The sequence below is a fragment of the Artibeus jamaicensis genome, unplaced genomic scaffold (assembly GCF_021234435.1).
Source record: "Artibeus jamaicensis isolate MK-2021 breed Jamaican fruit bat unplaced genomic scaffold, CSHL_Jam_final contig_518, whole genome shotgun sequence".
In the NCBI taxonomy this organism is placed as follows: Eukaryota; Metazoa; Chordata; class Mammalia; order Chiroptera; family Phyllostomidae; genus Artibeus; species Artibeus jamaicensis.
Genome location: NW_026521870.1, coordinates 5,543,277 through 5,563,514, shown reverse-complemented (window position 1 = coordinate 5,563,514; position 20,238 = coordinate 5,543,277). Strand labels below are relative to the sequence as shown.

At 36.0% G+C, this 20,238-nt stretch overlaps 1 protein-coding gene across 1 annotated transcript in view; it reads left to right on the top strand.

Moving 5' to 3' along the window:
• SEMA3C (semaphorin 3C) overlaps positions 1 to 20,238 on the top strand; it is a 179,862-nt gene that overhangs the window by 132,241 nt on the left and 27,383 nt on the right. The window lies entirely within an intron of this gene.

The following is a 20,238-nucleotide window of genomic DNA, read 5'->3' as shown; positions in this document are numbered from 1 at the left end:
CTACAGAGAGTTGCTTTTTCCTTGACTCAGATCATTCCATGTAGTTTGCATTTGGAAAAAAAAGTTTATTTTTTCCCCAAGTAAAGTAATTTTAGACCACATCTTTCTGTAATGTCTCATATTACTCTGAAAAAAAAAACTTTTCTTTTTTTCCTTTTGAAACCTGTCTAAATGATGGACTCTAGTGTTATAATAATGCTGTTTTTTCATGTAATCATACATGAAAATTTCATGAGTGGAATTTTTAAGTCTTCACAAACTGTGCAGGAGTATTTATTCAGATAGAAGACAGTAAGAAATATGCTTTTACACAAGTTCTTTCCCTTTTCTTACACATAAGTATCTGGCACCTTTACATACGCTTTTTTACATTGGTATTCAAACATTTGTGTCACGTTGAAAAACAGTATTTAAGCATATATTTTTAATGTTAGTGGGAAGCTTCCCTAATGACTGCATACAAAGCCACACAAATCTCCTGAAGGTGAGTCTGCTAGATAAGTGTGTGCTACGCCAGCGATTTTCCCAGCAGCATCTTTCTGAAGGAAAGTAACTCACTTAACCCCCAAACCTCATCCTCCTGGTGATATCAGACCACACTATGGCTCAAAAACAGTGTGGTTGTTAGAATATCAATCGACCTGAAATTCTAACAACCAGTAGATCAATAAAAAATATTTTATGCCTGACTAGTTCTTGGATTGCTGATGAAATTTCTTTAAAAGAGAATTTTCAGTGCTTGTGTGCTACTAAAGGTAAATAAAATACTTTTCTGAACTGGAACTCGGGAAAAGCACAGGTCACTATTCCCAGGGTTTCTTAGCATTTTGTATCCAAATGTCTTAGGAAGGATGTAATATTTTTGGGGTGTTGTCAAATCCCCAAGTAATAAAGAGCCCTTCCGCTGTAATAAATAAATAATGATACTCCGATCATTGCCACCAGGCAAGCTACTCTTGTGGTTTCTCTACAATCATGAAAAATTCAGGGTAATTCAATGAAGACATAAATTGTCAGGGAAGACGCCATAGGAAAAACTTTCATGACGGTGTATTGGAACACAAATATAGCGTGTAACTGTATTCACTTTGGGTATTATGAACGATCGTATAGCCACAGAAACTCGTGGTGCTTGTGTGGGCTAGCGCCTACTAACTGTTAATTAGCCCATTACAGTGTACCACTCTGGCTGGGTGTGAGAGTGTAATCTGCCTTCCACTGTGATGGGACTGCCTCACTATATTTTGTGTGCTCCCAGGTGCCAGCACACAAAGGTAGGTAGGTAGGTAGGTAGGTAGGTAGGTAGGTAAAATAACAGGAAGAAAGGAAGAAAAGATGAGCTTCATCTTCTCATTTTTTACAGTTTGCATCATCAATGCCTAGTCTAGGAGTCAGCAAATTACAACCTGAACCAAATCTAACTCCACTGTGTGTTATCCATAAACTAAGAATGTTATTTTGTATTTTTAAATAATTGAGAAAATAAGAATAAGAAGAAGAGCTTTCATGAGCAGTGAGAACTGTAAGATTTTAGATTTTGGTGCTCATAAATAAATCTTTCTTAGAATTGCCCCATCCATCTACATTTTGTCTGTGGCTGCTTTTGTGCAAAGTTGAGTAGTTGCCACGGAGACCACTCAGCCTTGAAAGCCTAAAATGTGTTATTATTTGGCCTTTTACAGAAAAAGTGTGCTGACTCCTGTTTTGTCATTAAATGTTATATATTTTTAAGGAAGATATTTTCTAATATGTAACTATAAAAAAGAATTCATGTTGTTTCCCTAAATAAATATTTCTTCTTTTATCCTGAGTAAAAATTATTTTGCTACTCGATTCAAACAAAAACTTAATTTTTAAAAATTATTTTCTAACGCATTCCTGCTGCAATCCTCTCTAAAATAGATCACACCTGAAAAAATGGATTTAAGATCAGTGCTTTATTATATCAGTTAGTAGCACCGTATTTTTCTGACTTCCCCCACCCCCACCAAATTTGGAAAGAATAATGGTTGTTAATGCTGCTGGTGAGTTCTATTTACATTTACATTAGTGAAATATTTTGTTATTTATGTCATTAAATATTTTACCACATTTTTTACTTCAAATTTTTTCCCGTTTTCCTCCTCTAAAACCTGGGCGCTTCTTATGGTCCGAAAAATACAGTATTTGTGATGTTTTGTGGTATTTTTTGCGTGTTTGTTTTAGTTCTTAGTATTTAGGTTGTATTTTTATATTTCTTACTCTTTGTGTTATTTTTTTTTCATCTTTAGCAAAGACTGAAAACAGCAGGAAAGTGCTCTCACAGGGCCGGCATTTTTATTTTAACTTTGTCATTTACTGTTTTATGTACATGCAGGGTATTTTTTTCAAAGCTGACTGCATTGCACAGTGAAGAGACTTTTGCCTGTGTTTCTTTTGCTTCTGCAGTTATGAAAATATTTAAGTGTGGGGTCAGGTTCAGAGAGATTCTGTCAAATTTATATTTCTAACACTATACATGAATCAGAATGATATGTGGTTTCTGATAAAAGAGTGAATGCATTCTTATGAATGGATGTTAGAGGTTTAGGATGATTTAATACTATTATGATTTTTTTTAAGTGTAAGGTTGATCCATGTGGTGTTCTGCCAAAAATTTTATATAGGATATATGGTTTCATGCTTCTTACTAGCTTCTGTTTAACTGGGTGAGTACTAAGTTGGAATGTCGACTCCAGTACATCCTTTGAAAGTGTGGAGTTTTAAAGTGTGTGCCACAAATGTGACTAAAGACTTAATGTGTTTACCTGGCAGCATTACAGGATAACTACTTTCCCAGTAACTAACTGGTTCTGGCCTCACATCTCTTGGAATGGCATACTTATTGAAATATAAAGCTAGGCATTTTTGGTTAAAAAAAACTCCCCAAAATACTGCATGTAAAATTTGATAGCTGGAACAATTCATTTGAGTTTAGAAAATACTACTGTTAGAGGGAAGCTGTGCATGAATGTCACTCTAAGGATAATGTCTAGACTCCCCCTTCTCTTAGGAGAAAGAAGCAAATCCCTTCATAAGTCATTGGCTTTTAATAACATTGTGGTTCACTGCTTTCCAAAGTGGAATCTGGAAACATCTGAGAGTTTACCAAGGGTTCTACAGGGATTTTCACAGTAGGAAATACTAATGGAACAGAGTGGAATGATGGTTGAATTGACAGGAGAAAGATCATAAATCACAGTGTGATGACTGCTTGATCATGTAGAAAAGTAGCAAAAAGGACTATGTGAAGAAAAAAGCAAAAAAACGAAGAGAGCCCATGCAGTGATTGCTAATCCAGAGACCAATGTTCTCGTTTATATTTTACCTTTAAAAGATAGTTTTTTAAAAACTAAATATACAACTTATTGCTGAAAATATTTCAGAAAGCAGACTTGTTTTTCTTTAAGCTGCTCTTCAGAAATATATTCTTTTAAAGACTACATAATGTCTAATATAATGATTATATCCATTTTAGTGTTGCTAGATTGCCTGAATTACCATTTATTAATTTAGCGGTAACTACGCTATGAAGAGTTGTAAAAATTCAGGCTTCACGGAAGACAAGCGTATCTGTCTAGTTTATTCATAGCTATAAACTCAGTGTTGTCACTCGCTAGAACAGTGCAGTCACTCAGGGTTGTCACTCAGTAGGTTATTTGAATGAATGAGTGAATGAGTTGCACTTATCCTTCACTGTGTTTGCACAGAAGCTCAGTCAAGTTGAGATCACATAGATATTTAGTATATGGTACAGCCAGGGCATAAACTCTTGTTTTTTGTTTCACATCTTGAGCTTGTATCTTTTTCACATTACTTCCTCATTTACCATGGTCACTTTATAATATTTTCCTGTTGTAAAGTGAAGGAAATTTCATTTACATTTTTCTCATTTTACTATGAATTAGAAGTTTTATCCACATATGTCAAGATGACATTGCTGATCTGCTGGCATTCAGCATTAGCACTGGCACTGTGTGTGTTGAGTCACGTCACTCAGTCTCACCCATCCTCAAGTTGTCACCATGCCTTACATGTGAACAAGATGCAGTTTACAAGGTGACAGAGACGCCTCGGGACAGACTGGATTTGTGCGTGAATTAACTATGCAAGAATTTAACCTACAAATGTGACACATTGTAATGCTATTTAGCATGTATTTAGGAATGAAGGAGTTAATATTTGCAGGGAGAGAAGACAATGCAAAATGGGGTAGGACTTCACCTTAGTGTTTATGTATCACTAAATCTTGGCACCTTTCAAATTTGTTTTAAAATGGGGCTTATATTTGTGTTCAAAATGTCTTCTACTCTCACCAAACACATATGAATCTCTCTGGCATGCTTCCATTTACTTAATTAAAATAGATTCTGCATATTAAATTGGTATATATAGAGGATTTTAGAATATCAAGCAATAAGAGTGCCTCTCAGCAGGAGGAGAAATAATTTGCTCCATAATCCTGGCTCATTTATTATTTAATTACTGATATTTTCCATTTATTATTTAATCACGTTTAGGAAACAGCTACAGTAAATCTCATCCCTGTATGTTGCCTTCATTTAACCCTTAACTGTTATATGAATGTAAGAAAATTTTGTAGCCTAAAGACATTTATAAGGACTTTTGTGGTGTGTTAAGAAGAAATGAATATACTATGTCCTTGTGCTGCTAAGTTTCCCCAAAGTATACTTGGCAGCCTTTATCCCTAAGTAAATAATTAACAGCCCACTACTCATCCGGGCCAGGTCTTCTCTGTATGACCGCCCAGGTGGTCTATAGAGTCTGTAGCTAACTGTCAGTTGTGGGGTGCTGTGGTGGAAAGTCATTTTTTAAAAATCCTTTTACTAAACTGGAAAAAGTTCAAATTGTAGAAAAATAAACTTAATGTTTTAATAAGTGAGAAATGTTCCATTTTAGAAGATGAAGTGTAAATGGGAACAAAAAAGATTTGCAACTGGATTTTCTGAGGTGAGTCTGTGGTATTATAGTCATATGTTTTACTTTACTTAGTTATATGCTTATTTTTCTCTTCCACTAATGTGGTGGGCAGAATAACAGCCCTCACATTTCTCTACATCCTAATCCCCGGAACCTTACATGGCAAAAGAGACTTTGCAGATATGACTAATGCTGTCGACATTGTGATGAGGAGACTTCTCTGAGTTGTCTGGATATGTTCTGTCTAATTGCTGGGTTTCTTAAAAGCAGAGGGCCTTTCCCGGCTATCATCAGAGGGAGATATAATCAGAGAGATTATATCTCAGAGAGATTATATCAGTGACTCTGCTGGCCTTGACAATGGAGGAAGGAGACCATATGCCAAGGAATTTGAATGAGCTTTAGAAGCTAGAAAATGCTAGGAAGCATTAGCTAGAATGCTAAGGAGAGTGGATTCTCTCTAGGTTTAATCTAGAAATGAAGGCACTCTGGCCTACACTTTGATTTTAAACCAGTGAGATCCACGTTGGACTTCTGGTCTACAGAACTCTAAAATAACTTTATGTTGTTTTAAGACACAAAGTGGGTGGTGATTTGTTTTAGCAGCAATAGAAAACTAATACAACTTAGGTTTTGAATTCGAGCTTAATTGAAAGACTAGAATGAAACTATTTCTATGCTTATCTTAAGAATTTCTAAAATGAAGAATCATAAATTGTGGTGTTTTAAAACTCTGACAACGCCCTTACTTATAATGCAAATCTATAATATGTATGTTTTATAGCTCTTTGTCAACCAGTACAGAATAACATAGTAATGTATCACGGAGGTGGTATTTACTCACTAATTATAATTTTGGGACCTCTTGCATGCCAAGGCTTATGATATATAAAGAATTATAGCAGTAGCACATAAAGAATGTGCTATTCTTTAAAAGTAAGGAACTCATGTTGAAGAAGCAATTCAAATCAGTTCAAAAAATATATCCAGCGCCTATTATGTGACAGCCCTCTTACAGGTGCTTAGGATATATCAGTGAATCAGAGAGTAAGATTCTGCCCTGTGGAGCTTACATTCTACTGGTAGAGAAAAATGACCATAATAAATAAGCAAACTACATAATTTCTTTGAACTTGATAAATGCTATTTAAAAAAAAACAGAGCTGGTGAAGGGAGATGTGTGCTCAGGGTTTGCCTCAATTAGAAGGTTATAGTTGATCAAAGACTTGAAAGCATAGTATAATAAATTATGGCAAAATGAGGGGCTTTAAACTACACACATTTATTATCTCAGTTTCCATACATGAATACTTAGTTGTACTTTCTGCTCAGACTCTCACAAGATTGCAATGAAAAGTGTAGGCCAGGCTGCATTCCTTTCTGGAGTTCAAGATCCTCTTCCAAACTTAGATGGTTTGGGGAAAAATTCAGTTCCTTACTGATGCAGAAATGAGGCTCTTAGCTCCTGGAGACCACCCGCAGTTCCCTCCCACACGGAACTCTTCACTGGCCATTCAAAACAAGGCTGTTTACTCCTTCAAGGCTAGTGGAGTCTCTAAAGTCTGCTAAAATAGATCTCATACATTGTGGCATAATTATGGGACTGATATCCCATCACCTTTGCATTATTCTGTTTATTAGTAGCGAGTTACACACTGTAGCTGTACTCAAAGGGAGAAGTTATGCAAGGCATGACTCATTAGGGGTCATCCAAGTGTTGGCCAGCCACTGCCCTTACATAAATAGATCACTCTGGTAATGGTCTGGTGGATACACTACAAACAGAGAAAAGAAGGCCAGTTAAGAGAGTTTTTGTATATTATAGTCAAGAAATGAGAGCCTAAATTGAAACAGGGACTAGAAGTCAGAGCTGAGAGAGATTATGAAGGTCAAGAGATATTTAAGAAGAGGAAAGAGCCAGATGATAAATTGACTTGGAAAAGATTGGAGGGTGAAAAAGTGTCTAGAGTGTTTTGTAGATTAATAGCTTGGAAAATACCTGGAAAGATGTACTGTTCACTGAACAAGGGACTATGTAATGAGCAAGTAGATTTAGAGAGTAAGGGATTCTCTCTTGAATGGCTTACATATCCTTTCCTGTGATCTGTCATGTATCAGAGACTGAATTTATCACCTAAGATACATTATCTCATTAAAACCCCACAGCAACCCAATGAGACAGAATTATTATTATCACCGTTTTGCAGTTGTGTAAACTGAGACTTTCAGAGGAGAAGTGGTTTGCTTAGACTGTGAAATTATTAGGAACAATAATTAAATTCAAGACTAAGTCTGTCCCACACTGAGTTAAAACTCTGGTAGCCTATTGAGGTGGATAATTCAAAGAGGGTGTTATTGTAGAGAACACTTCAGCAGAGAGGGCTGTACTGGAGATGTCGATAGGGGAGTCACTAGCAGTGGGGGGTGTTGGCTGAATCCATGACAGTCTTTGAGGTCACCCTAGGAGACTGCAGATAAGAATTTTACTCTGGGGAGCTCACTCAAGGGGTGGGAAAATAAAAGGCATTTACCAAGAAGATGGGGAAAGAGTGATCATGAAAGTAACAGCAGAATAAGAAGTAATATTATGGTAGCCTTGAGAAAAGCAAGTAGCTGGCAGGAAAGGAGCAGTGGTGAGATTATCATATGTGGTACAGTTCTATCTGAGCGTCCTTGTACTATGCTGCTTTTCTCATCATCCTACATTCTTACTGACCAGCAAAGTTTGAGAGGAAACTAACCATTCCAGGGGAAAGAAGGAGATGTGAATAGGAGGAAGTAGGTAGGAGTTACTGTGGGCAAGGCAGTGGTGGATTAAGGGATGTCCAAATCAAGAGAGGAAGAGGAGATCCTCTCTTTTTGCCTGAGTGCCCAGCAACTGAGGTGGGTGTTCCAGGCCTGTTTCTGTATGTGGTTCGTTTAATCTTTGAAAACAAATACAAGACTGCCTATCTCATTAAAAAATTGTACAGGAAAAATAGGTTAGTTTGAGACCATAAAAATTATTAATCTCAGTAATTCCCCAAATGAAAAAGGTTAAGTAGAATTAACCTCAATTTTACATCTTTCGAAATTTAGATACCACCTCCTGTGCAGCACCAATAAAACCTTACATAGAACATACACCTGCATTATTTAAAGTAAGTGCATTTGTTTTCAAGTGTAAGTAAGGGATTCATGATACAATGCAATAAGGGATACTGAAAGATGATGTGTAAATTTTAGTAACTTACAAAATCCTTAAACATTAATTTTAGTGATTTCTGAGATCCTGTTTGAGTTATTTTTAGCTGTATTGCCAGGACATAAATATAATAATTCATCTGTTGATAGATTATCATGAGATCTGATATTAAGTTATAATGTTCTTCTTAAACTTCATGGATAAAATTTGTTTTTAGAACCAAAATGAAAATACTATATTTTAAACTTATTGAACACATTTTGATACATTAGAAGTGGCCGATATTGTTCCTAAAGACACAACCCTTAGTTGAATAAATAGGTCAGAAAATTTAATTGTCACATTTCACGGTTTTCTGATATTTTGGTAAGCCTCAACTAAATCAAAAGTTATAATTTAGTCACTCCTTGTACAATTGCCAGTTTAGAAATTCGTTAGACTTAAGATTTCTGTTTCCACTTTGTCCCGCAAGTCCACTTTTCAACTAACTTGTTAAATGCCTAACTCCAAAACTGTCCACAGCTGTCATGGACATTTTACAGGTAAGCCTGCGTGTGCTTCCCTGTAAAATCCCACACGCACCTGAGGCTGCACGATAGGGCAAGTTGAAATTTCCACAGATTATCCTCATAAAGACCGATTGTAATTTTGGTTAGACTTTCTCCCAAACCTTGTTAACTACAGAATAACTACAGAATAACTTGTTAGGATATTTATAATAAGTTATTATTGGATGTATTCTAGGGTAAGAATTAGGGAATGTGCTTTGACATTCAAAGGACCTAGGCTTAATTTTTTTCCTCTGTCACTTATCAGTTTCATAAAACTGAGTAGAACACCTCTGTATAACATGCCGAAAGCCTAGCTTCCTTCATTGCACTACTCTATGGACTTAGCTTGAAGATTAGAAGAGATGATGCATGTAGAACTCTGAATGTACTGCCTAGAAACTAGTCAGCATTTAGCAGGTGCATATATGCATGTACCTATACAGCAGATGTTTATTGAAATCAATCACACATATCTTTGATTATGAGTATATATAAGTATATATCATTCATAAAAATGTTTGATTTCTATTAAGAATCCTCATACTATTTTATTCACTAGGCATAAGCAGTAAACAAAGCATACAAACATCTCTTCTTTCATAGAGTTCATTTTCTTGTGGAAGGATACAGGCAAAAAATACTAAGTGCATAATTCTACACTGTTACATAATTTGAATAGGCTTTAAAAAACTGAGATAAAAAACTTTAATGACAGATCATAGATGAATGAGCTGGTAATGTATGGGAGGTATTTCTTATGTTTGGAAATTATAGATAAAAGTAAAACATATCAGAATATGCTTTACTGGTGTATCAGAATAGTAAATAATTTGTCACAGGCAAAGAGTGGGAAAAAGGAAGGGTACTTTCAGGCCATGGAGAGTCAAGATGGTTATGCTGTCTGTAAACAAGGAATTTTCACATACACGCCCTCCTCTGATCATGAACAGCCTTGTCGGGTATGTAAGGCAAACACTGCGTCCACATTTTATTGAGAAATAGTGTGGATCACAGGAGGCAGGTTTGCCGCAGTTACACCATTTGCAAGTTTAAAACTGGAAGGGATAAAATGAAAATGGATGACACTCTTTTAGGTTTGGGAGAGTATACACACACACGTGTGTGTGTGCGTAGAAACTACCATTAACTGGACTGTTAATGAACAGTAGAGATAACTACAAAAAGAGAATCATCTCAGAGCAGTTACAGGCACAGCAGTGTTCAGCGTGTAGGGGAACAGTACTGACCTGTTGTGTCCCTTCTAACAGAACTACTGTCAGGCAGACTCAAAAGCAGTGTCCTAAATTAATGGAATAACTTTAGTAGATCTGCTTTGAGTATATACCATCTACTTTATCATGTTGATTGTAATCAGAATATGATTTCCATCTATAGCTTTGCCTAGTTACATCTAACTCATTATTTTTACTGTTTAAAGTATATATGAAAAATTGATAAAAAGATAAAGAAAATAATACTTATTCAGATTCTCTCATTTAAAACCAAACGTGTTTCGGGATTTAGAAGTATTTTAAAATAAAAAGGTAATGTGTGCATGTATATTTGGTAAAATAGGCTGCAGAATCTTGGGCCACACCCCATCAAACACCCAGAACTATTTCTGCACTGAGACAGATGTCTTCAAACCAAGTATAAAAAATCAAGACCATAAATAACCTCCAGTAACTGCAGGTCAGTTTCTGTGGCCAAATTAGTTCAAGTCAGGACAGGATGTACCTTCCAAGAAATTTTAAAAAAAAGAAAAGAAAAACTTTTGAAATTTAAAATTGCAGATAAAAGATAATGGGCCTGAATTAAAAATATAATATAATCCCCTACTCATATAAGTAGATTCTACTTAAGTACTGATTTTTTTTTCACTCTGTAAGATATCACAATTACCCCTACTAGGTGATTTGTGGATGGGAGTGGTGGTGTTTTATTTAAAGTCACTTTAGATAGTCAGAAATGTCATTGTTTGTTTACGTTTACTTAAAGATTTATTAATTTGTATAACTAAAAATCACAATAGTAGGGTGGTTTTAGATGTGGGTTGAGTAGGGCCCCAGCTTCTATCTTTGGAGTTTTGGGGAGTTCTGGGAGTTTGGGGAGCTCTGTCCTCCTTAGCAGGGAGTGAGAATAAGCTTTGTCCCGTCAACTTCTCTTATGTTTGCTGCGGTTCTAAAACATGTGTACAAACCAGTCAGCTCTGATGGAAAGAGGGTCACATCTGGGTCTCTTTATTTTTACTATAAGTGTGAATTTTCATATTGCATTATTTTCCTTCAGACTGAAACCCTTTCTTTAGCATTTCTTCAAATGCAAGAGGTCTGAAGGAAAAATGTTTCCATCTTTCATTTATCTAAAAAATGTTTGATTTCACCTTCATTGTCTTTTTTATAACCATCTGTATTGTTATCTATTACAGTTGTCCCAATTTTTCCCCCATTGCCCTCCTCAGCCCATTCCACCCTCTGCTCCTATAGTCAGTCCCCACACTGTCGTCCATGTCTGTGCTTTTATAAGTGAGATCATGTGGTATTTGTCCTTCCCTGACTGGCTTATTTCACTTAGCATAATATTCTCCAGTTCCTTCCATTCTGTCACAAAACATAAGAGTTCCTTCTTTCTTTCTGCTACCTAGTATTTCATTTTGTGAATGTACCACCGTTTTTTGGTACATCCACTTACTGATGGGCACTAAGGCTGTTTCCGGCACTTGGCTATTGTGAACAGTGTTGCTAGGAACATAGGGGTGCATCTTCATTTTCTTAATAATATTTTCCCTGGATATAAAAATCTGTATTAACTCTTTTGTTTTTCACCATTAAAAATGTTATTCCATTATCTCCTCCCTCCATTGTTTGCAATAAAAAGCAAGAATTATATCCCTTGTTCTCGTGACATAATATCCTTTTTCTCTGGCTGCTTTCAAAGTTTTTTGCTGTACCTTTTGTTTTCAGCAGTTTAAGTATAATGTGCTAAGGTATGGTTCTTTGTATACGTAGTTAGCTTGGGTCTTACTGAATTCCTAGATCTTTAACATAGTATTTTTCATTAAATTTGTGAAGTTTAGCCATTATTCTCTCGTATATTTGTTCTTCATCAGTATCTCCTTATTCTCCTTTTATAGCTCTAATTACACATATATTAGACTACTGGATAATGCCCTAAAGGACCTTTTAACTTTCTTCAATCTTGTTTATCCTGTGTTTTTACAACTGGTTAACTTCTATCCCTTTGGCTTCAAGTTCACTGAACTATTTTTTTTTTAATTTCTACTATTAAGTCTATGGAGTTAATATTTTATTTGTTTTTGTACTTTAGTTTTGAAACATCAGTTTGACTTTTTATTGTTTTTATTTCTTTGCTGAGTTTTTATACCTGTTCATTCATTATAACCACATCATTCTTTCATTTTAAAATTTCTTTTTAATTTGTAACATATTTATAATAGCTATAATAGCTACTTTAAGTTTTTTTGTGTGTGTGAAGCCCAATATCTATCTGGGTAATCTTGACTTCTCCTTGGCTGTTGACCACAGATGTCCCCCTACCCTGCACTGTCTCTCTCTTTCTCTCCATGTGTAATCATTTTTGTGATTGCTGGATATTGGACATTATAGATAATACCTTAGATTTAGATTATCTTATCTTCCCTGAGAAGGGTTAATTCTTGTTATCACAGGCAGTCAATTATTAGTTGACCACTTTGAATTTGCTTTATATTAAAATCCTTGTGCGCAAGAGACCTTGGCTGGGTCGCAGCTCAGTTGGTTAGAACATTATCCCAGTACGCCAAGGTTGTGGGTTCACAGCCAAGGTTGTGGGTTCAGTCCCATGTCAGGGCACATAGTCGAATCAACCAAATTAACAATGAATTTATAAGTGAAACAACAAATTGCTATTTCTCTCTTGTACTCTCTCTCTCTCTTCTGATTTCTCTCTCTCTTTAAAATTTTCTAAATTTTAAAAAAAGGAACCAATGAATGCACAATTGGGTGGAACAACAAACCAATGTTTCCCTCTCTGTGTCTTTCAAATAAATAATAAAACAATTTGTGTGCAAAAGAAGTCACTCTAACTTAGCAGAATTCAGTCCAGTTTTTTTCCCTTGTGTGTGTTATCAGATCTTGGTTTCAGGTTTTGTTAGGACAAGCCTAAAGTAAGCCTTACTCTAGAATGTGGCACTCACTCCTCTCAGCTCAGCATTTCTGTGTCAACTGGATGTCAGTTTTAACAAGGCGTTAATGAGATCTGTCTACTATGGCAGAACCAAAACTCCACCTTCACCCAACATCACTCTTCCTCAGAACTGCCGAACCTATAATTTGTCTGTTCCATTCTTACTATAGTAACTGCAATCTGTTAATCCTTGAGTGATCTCATCCTGTAAATATATAGGTCAGGAATTAACTGCAGACTCAGGGGATTTCCACACAGACTTGGGAGCCCCCTTTCTGGGCAGCTCCCTCCCTCTGATACTATGTGCCACAGAATTAATAGTTTCTGCTGCTCTAAATTCTCATATGTTCCTTCTCATCTCAGTGGGACTACTATGCACGACTCAGACACCAACTCCCTATACCTCTGTTGGGAACTGATTCCCAGGCAGAGTTGGGTGATCATGAAGATTTCCATATGAGTTTCTCATGTTTTAGTCATGCACTGTCTGTTATTCATTGTGTAGAAAGAATTGCCTCTTATGGTTTTTCCTGTTGTATAGTTTTTTTATTGCAGCAAAGGCTGTTTGTTCTGGCAAGCTGCCTGTTGCCCACCAGAAAGACTCTTCTGATTACTTTTCCACCAAAAGTGTTTTAAAATACCTATTTCCTTCTCTCCATATCAATTCTAGGTTTTATCATTGTTTTAATGTTTGAAAATTAAGTGGGCATTTTGTATTTCATATATTTTATATATGCCTTGTTCATATTTATATATATTCATATATATGCATTCATATATGTATATATGGATGAGGTATATCAATAAGGCATATATATAAGGTGTATATATAAGTAAGGTATAGATACATATAAGGTATACCATATATATACACACACACATACCTTGTTCATGTATGCATATATATGTATGTATATACACCTTGATTTTCAAAAATTAATTATAAGTTTTGGGAAAATCTTAGAATATTTTTAGTGCATTTCAAATCAGTCATTAACTTCATATATTAGCAGACTATGTTATTTTAGCTGAATTTAGGCAGAAACAAAATTGAAAATTCAAAAATATACACAAACTAATTTAGTAGCTTCTTTTTACAAATACAGACAATTGCCAAGAAATGAAGTAGATTATTAAAAATTATGTTATCTTCTTTGATTTCCAAATGTTTGAATATGTGTGTGTTTGTGTGTGTGTGTGTAAAGCTTATTTAAAATTGGCACTTCCAAAAATGATGTTTGTGGTCTGGCATGGGATCCAAGAACTGAACTTTTAGTAAACTCCCTAGGTAATTTTCGTGAGGTGGTCCGAATGCCAGACTTTGAGAAACGACTTGTATAATGCAACATGGCCTTTAAAAGTACACGAATGGTAGTGCCTAGGAATCACATGAAATTAATGGTGTTAGCAGTCACTGAATACTGTATTTCCCTCATGATGCAGAAAAGTATTCTAATCATTCTGAAAGATTCTGCAGCAAAGAACCCTGTTTTACCCAGGTTAATCCAATACTACCCGAATTTACTTGACCCTACAAACTTTTTAACATGAACACACTGTGGGAGAGGCTGAATAACAACATTTGTTGATATTGCCTTTCCCAGGGTCTCTCTCACACAGAGACACCTGAGGTGTTCTAACTGCCCCCAGAACAGAAGCTAAAAGTATCAGCATTACAGCATTTAAATTGCCCATTGAATGTGAAAAGCTCTAATAAGTACTAGAAATTGTGCTAAGTGACCTAGTTTAGAAATATTTTATGTTTTTTTGTAACATGGGGACACATTCATGAATTGCCACCTCTTAAAAGTAAATTCACTGAACTACTAATATATTACAAACTCATGATTCAGTTTTATTCTCACATTTAAAAATACTATTTAAAGAATATAGCAGCAGTTTGAAAAGCTAGTAAGAAAATCTATTATGAATATATATTTTAATTAACATGAAACAAGGCAGTCAATTGGTAAAATATGATTATAGAAAATAACATGTCAGATGTCTATTTATTTCCCCCTTTAGTTATCTATAAAATTTTCATTTGCCAACTGGAGAATTTGCAGGTCTTTTGTTGGCTTTAAAATATTTCTTTATTTGAATAAACTAGTTCGTTTACAAAATTATAATAAAGCAAGTGCTGACATTTAAAAAATATAGTGATTTCATCTTTTACAATACTAATATTAATTAATAAGCTAGCGCTGTATTTCTAGAAATAATTGGCCTCTGAACTCATGCATAGGGCTGCTTAGGTTGACATCTGAGGACACTCTGGTGAAGAGAGACAAAAAGGAGGAAAGAGTAGAATATTCGACTTTAGGATTTTTATGTCAGCCTTTACTAAATTAAAAAAGGCCACACCTTAGCTGGTACAAATTGCCATTTATTACCAGCACTTGAATTAGATTGGCTACTTAATTTGCAGACCCCAGTGCAAAATGAAAATTCAGGGACATTTTTTAAAAGGTTTCTACATATTTCCAGAAGGTGACGGTGGAGCATTAAAACCACTTGGGCCCTTCCAATCACTGGAACTTGTGTGACTCAAAAGAAGTCACACACAGGAAGCTGGCCCTAATGAGAGCATTTTTATAGATTTAGGAGGCAGTGTTCCCCCTAAATCCCTAGGTGACCGGCAGCCCTAGGTGACCAGCGATAGCAGGCAGTTTGGCACCGCAATTTCTAGGGAAACCCCACTGAGGACTACAGATTAAATGAGACGCAGTATTAGATATACAGGTGACTATTCGAATGACCTACTGGGTAATAAACTATGTTTGATCACTTGTTTGAGACAGCCAACACTTGTTGTTCTATAAATACAAGCTCTTCTCTTGTCTGGAGTCAGTGGAAAGGTTTGAGGATAACATTTCTGTGTTCCTTACATTAGAAAGAAAAAAAATTAGATGGCATGAGATATATGAAACAGAAAAGAAGCTGAGGAGTTTTCTTTAAGAATTCAATGAAACAAAAGATAATTAAGATCGCTAATGTGGGTTGAGGAGTCTATGCTGTTATCTTTGTGCATATGTTTACATTATGCAAAAACATTTCTAAGATTCATCTTGATGGATTCACATAACAATGCTTTAGTGTATTCAAAGGATGTCTGTTATCTAGACCACACAGATGAGAAAACTGGGCTTAAGAAAAAATGGTGACTCTAATAATGTCAAAACTTTAGGAAGTGGCTGAGCTAGCTACAAATAAAAAATAACTCACACTTATTCAGGATATGTACCAGATATCATACTAAGAAATGTCTGTGTATTATTTGTGTAGTTTTTATTAATCAAAACTCTTTCAATAGAAAGTGACCATACACCTTACTCAAACTAGTTTAAAAAATCTTGGTGTGTGTTCAACTTGGAAATGCAGAAGTCAGGCTCAAACATAGTTGAATTTGTGCTGAAATGATGTCAAGAATTTGTGTGTTCCAATTAAAGTGTTAGTCATTGAAAGGTAAGAATTTTAGAATGTCAATAAAACTCCCAAATACTTATGTCTACTATAAAGCCATCTCTGCATCTTTTAATTTAAAGATGATAAGGTAGTTCTGGAATGCCTGCCTTCTGGGGGTAGTGAGAATGGCCTCCGTTGAGTGTACTCAGAGAATGAACCCTCAGCGTATGGCAGCAAGGATAGTAATCCAGATTTACAGCTCTTTAATAGCCCTGATCGCAGAAGAAAGAGGTTTCACCTAGAATTCTCAGGAAGGGCTGGGCCCTGGCTTGTTTCTGTGCTCACTCCTGCGTGAATCAGGGGGCAATGGAATGCCCTTTGGCACCAGACTGAGTCATGCGTGTCTCCCTGCAGCAGGAACAGTCACACCATTCCTTAACCATGCGGACTGAAAGTGAGAGAGGGGTTGTTTCCGAAATGTCTCAGGGTGTATTATCAAAAGATGGGGTAGGGTGAGTCTGGGCAGGCCTTAGTAACAGATATCCATTAGGAAAGGTATAATTTTTATTTACATTGTACACACAAGCAAACTGAGGCTTCAGGAGGAAGAGAAGGATAATCTGCTTTACTGTAACTATATTGTAGGTGTGTGCTTTTCCCAAGGAAATAAAAGCTGTATCCCAATTCTACAGAATAAAAATGGTTTATGTTGTCAGCCCTGGCTGGTGTGGCTCAGTGGATTGAGCATGGGCCTGTGAAGCAAAGGGTCACTGGTTCAATTCCCAGTCAGGGCACATGCCTGGGTTGCAGGCCAGGTCCCCAGTAGGAGACACATGAGAGGCAACCACACATTGATGTTTCTCTCCCACTCTTCTTCCCTTCCCCTGTCTCTAAAAATAAATAAATAAAATATTTTTAAAGAATCAAAAATGGTTTATGTTGTGAGTACATTCAAGAAATGCCATTCTTACTTCCTCCAGAAGGAAAATATTTGATAACTACGGTATTATCTTGAGACTAAAAGATACAGAGTTTTATATATTCTAAGATGCATATTTTTCAATGACTAACATTTTAATGGGAACCCACCAGCTACTGAAAAAACATAAATTCTAAACTTTGAACTCTTTAACGCTGTGTGTATTTCTCTATGTATACATACTTTTTTATAGTATCTGACACACTGAAGGTGTTCAATGATTTCTTGTTGATTCAATCAGTGAAAATGGATGGAAGACAACCCAAGTGTACTTATTTACCCGGTAGTAAATGCCACAGCCCATGGGTACCTCAAAAGCATTTTCTATATAGAGCAGTGAAGAATATATGACTATGTTTTGAAAACTACAGGTTTCTGCTAGGACTGCATTTTGAAAGAAACCATCCTATTAGAAAGTTTATTTTCAGAATTATTGTTACCAATACTTAAATTTACTTGCATTTTTGCAAGAGTTTCAAATAACTTCACATTTAGTTGGTAGAAAAATACAGCTTTCCCTTTAATGGTTTTAAAATGGAAATTTACTCATCATTACCAGCAAAATTTTAAAAAATACTAAAATGGAAACAAGTAATAAAAAAGGGGGGCATTCTAGCTTTTATTGCAAATGAATAAAAAGCAAGTTTTGCATTATCCTTTTATTAGGCCATTTTTATAGCTGCTCTCTTTGTAATATTTTATAAATGGCATGAATAAAGTATGTTGGGGTTCTTTCAGAAGAAATGATGATTTATGTAAAATTTTGCTCTCAGAGTAAGTTGGGACATTGGGTAAAAAATGGAGCCAGTTGTCTCATTTGAGAATAATTAATTATTTTCAGATTTGATAGTTTTATCTTTGGGAACCCCTGTAATCAAGATTCCCTTTCCTGTGGTTTTATTTGGGAATATGGTTAAAGAGTTTCTGCTCAGTCTCTGCTCACGAAAGAGGTCATTGCTGTCACGAAGAACGGCAGTGATCCTTACAAGCTGCAGCAGGGAACCGTAAAACTCTGTTGTGACTTCTGTGTCTTCAAAAAAAGCATGGCCTTTATGATAAAATGACCTAAGACAAATATGTTTTTACACTCTCGTCCATCACATACACACAAAAAATAATCCTGCTCTGAGTGTTATAAATTCAAAGATTTCATTTTAGATTTCTTGGTATGTTCTGTTCCCCCAGAAGTTTCCACTGCTCTCTGTGATGAACTGTTAAGGGAAACTGGGTAACACCTTCAGCAAAATTCATTTGTTTTCAGTTGTGACATCTCTGCACAGCATCCTCAGATGTTTGTTCACTTCCAATATATACTTTTCATGACTTATCTTCTAAAAAAAATATTACAGATTGTTACCAGGGATGATTCTAAGGAAGCTAATCAGTGAAACAAAAAAATTAAAGTTTTTTTAAAGGTTTTATTTTTTTAGAGAGGGGATAAGGGAGGGAGAAAGAGAGGGAGAGAAATATCAATGTGTGGTTGCCTCTTACATGTCCCCCACCAGGGATCTGGCCTGCAACTCAGGCATGTGCCCTGACCGGGAATCGAACCGGTGACTCTTTGGTTCACAGCCTGAGCTCAATCCACCGAGCTACACCAACCAGGGCGTAAAATGTTTAAATTATACCTGGAGCCTGCGGAGTTTGGAATTATTTTTTATTTGAGTATGGCTTAAGAAGTGTAGTTTGAAACTTCTAAGATCAGGTGGTTCTAAAGTCAGACTTTTGTTTCCTCACAAGATTGAAGGATTGTTCTGGAAAAATCCTTATGTTGTTCCTCTGTATATTAACATTGTTGTTATTAATAGGTTTTAATTTTTTAGGTAGTAAGATTTGAGAGTTTATTTCTTTTTTAAATTTATTTTAATTGTTGTCCAAGTACAGTTTTCTGTCTTTTAATCCCATCCCAGCTCACCCCCCAGTGCTCTCCACCTCTCTCCCATTTCCACCCCCCTTAGTTGTTGTCCATGTGTCCTTTATACTTGTTCCTGTAAACCCTTCCTCCTTTCTCCTGAAATTCCCTTCCCTCTCCCCTTATTTTGAGTCTTTCAGTTAAGTTCATGCAATTGAAACTATAAAAATGAAATGGGATTTTTTTATGGCAGAATATCTCTTGCCTGTGGAAAAGAAGACAGTTTGAGATGAGATTCTGAGATTTGTGGTGTTCATCACTAAATGATTCCTAGTTGTAAAGTCATGTGCAACTCAGTTCAAGTTAACTCTTCTCATTGACATTTTGTCGACAGAATTAAAAAAAAATATTTCATTTATTTATTTTTAGGGGGAGAGGGAAGGAGAAAGGAAGAGTAACATCAATGTGTGGTTGCCTCTCATGTGTCTCCTACTGGGGACCTGCCTGCAACTTAGGCATGTGCCCTGACTGGGAATCGAACTGGCAACCCTTTGCTTCACAGGCCCATCCTCAATCCACTGAGCTACACCAGCAAGGGCTGTCAACAGCATTTTATTTATTTATTTTATTGATTATTGCTGTTACAGTTGTTCTATTCCCTGCTTCATTCCCCTCCACCCAACCCCCCCATCCCCACCATTACCCCCCTTTCGTTTATGACCATGTGTCTCAAGTTCTTTAAATTCTATATTTCCCATACTATTCTTGCCCCCCCATCTATTTTCTATCTACTGTCTATGCTACTTATTCTCTGTACCTTCTCCCCCCTTCTCCTCCTCCCACTCCCCTGTTGCTAACCCTCCTTGAGATCTTCATTTCTATGTTTCCACTCCTCATCTAGCTGTCCTTTTAGTTTGCTTTTGTTTTAAGTGTGGTTGTTAATAACTGTGAGTTTGTTATCCTTTCACTGTTCGTGTTTTTTTAACTTCTTTTTCTTAGATAAGTCCCTTTAACATTTCATATAATAAGGGCTTGGTGATGATGAACTCCTTGAATTTGATCTTATCTGAGAAGCACTTTATCTGTCCTTCCATTCTAAATGAAAGTTTTGCTGGATAGAGCA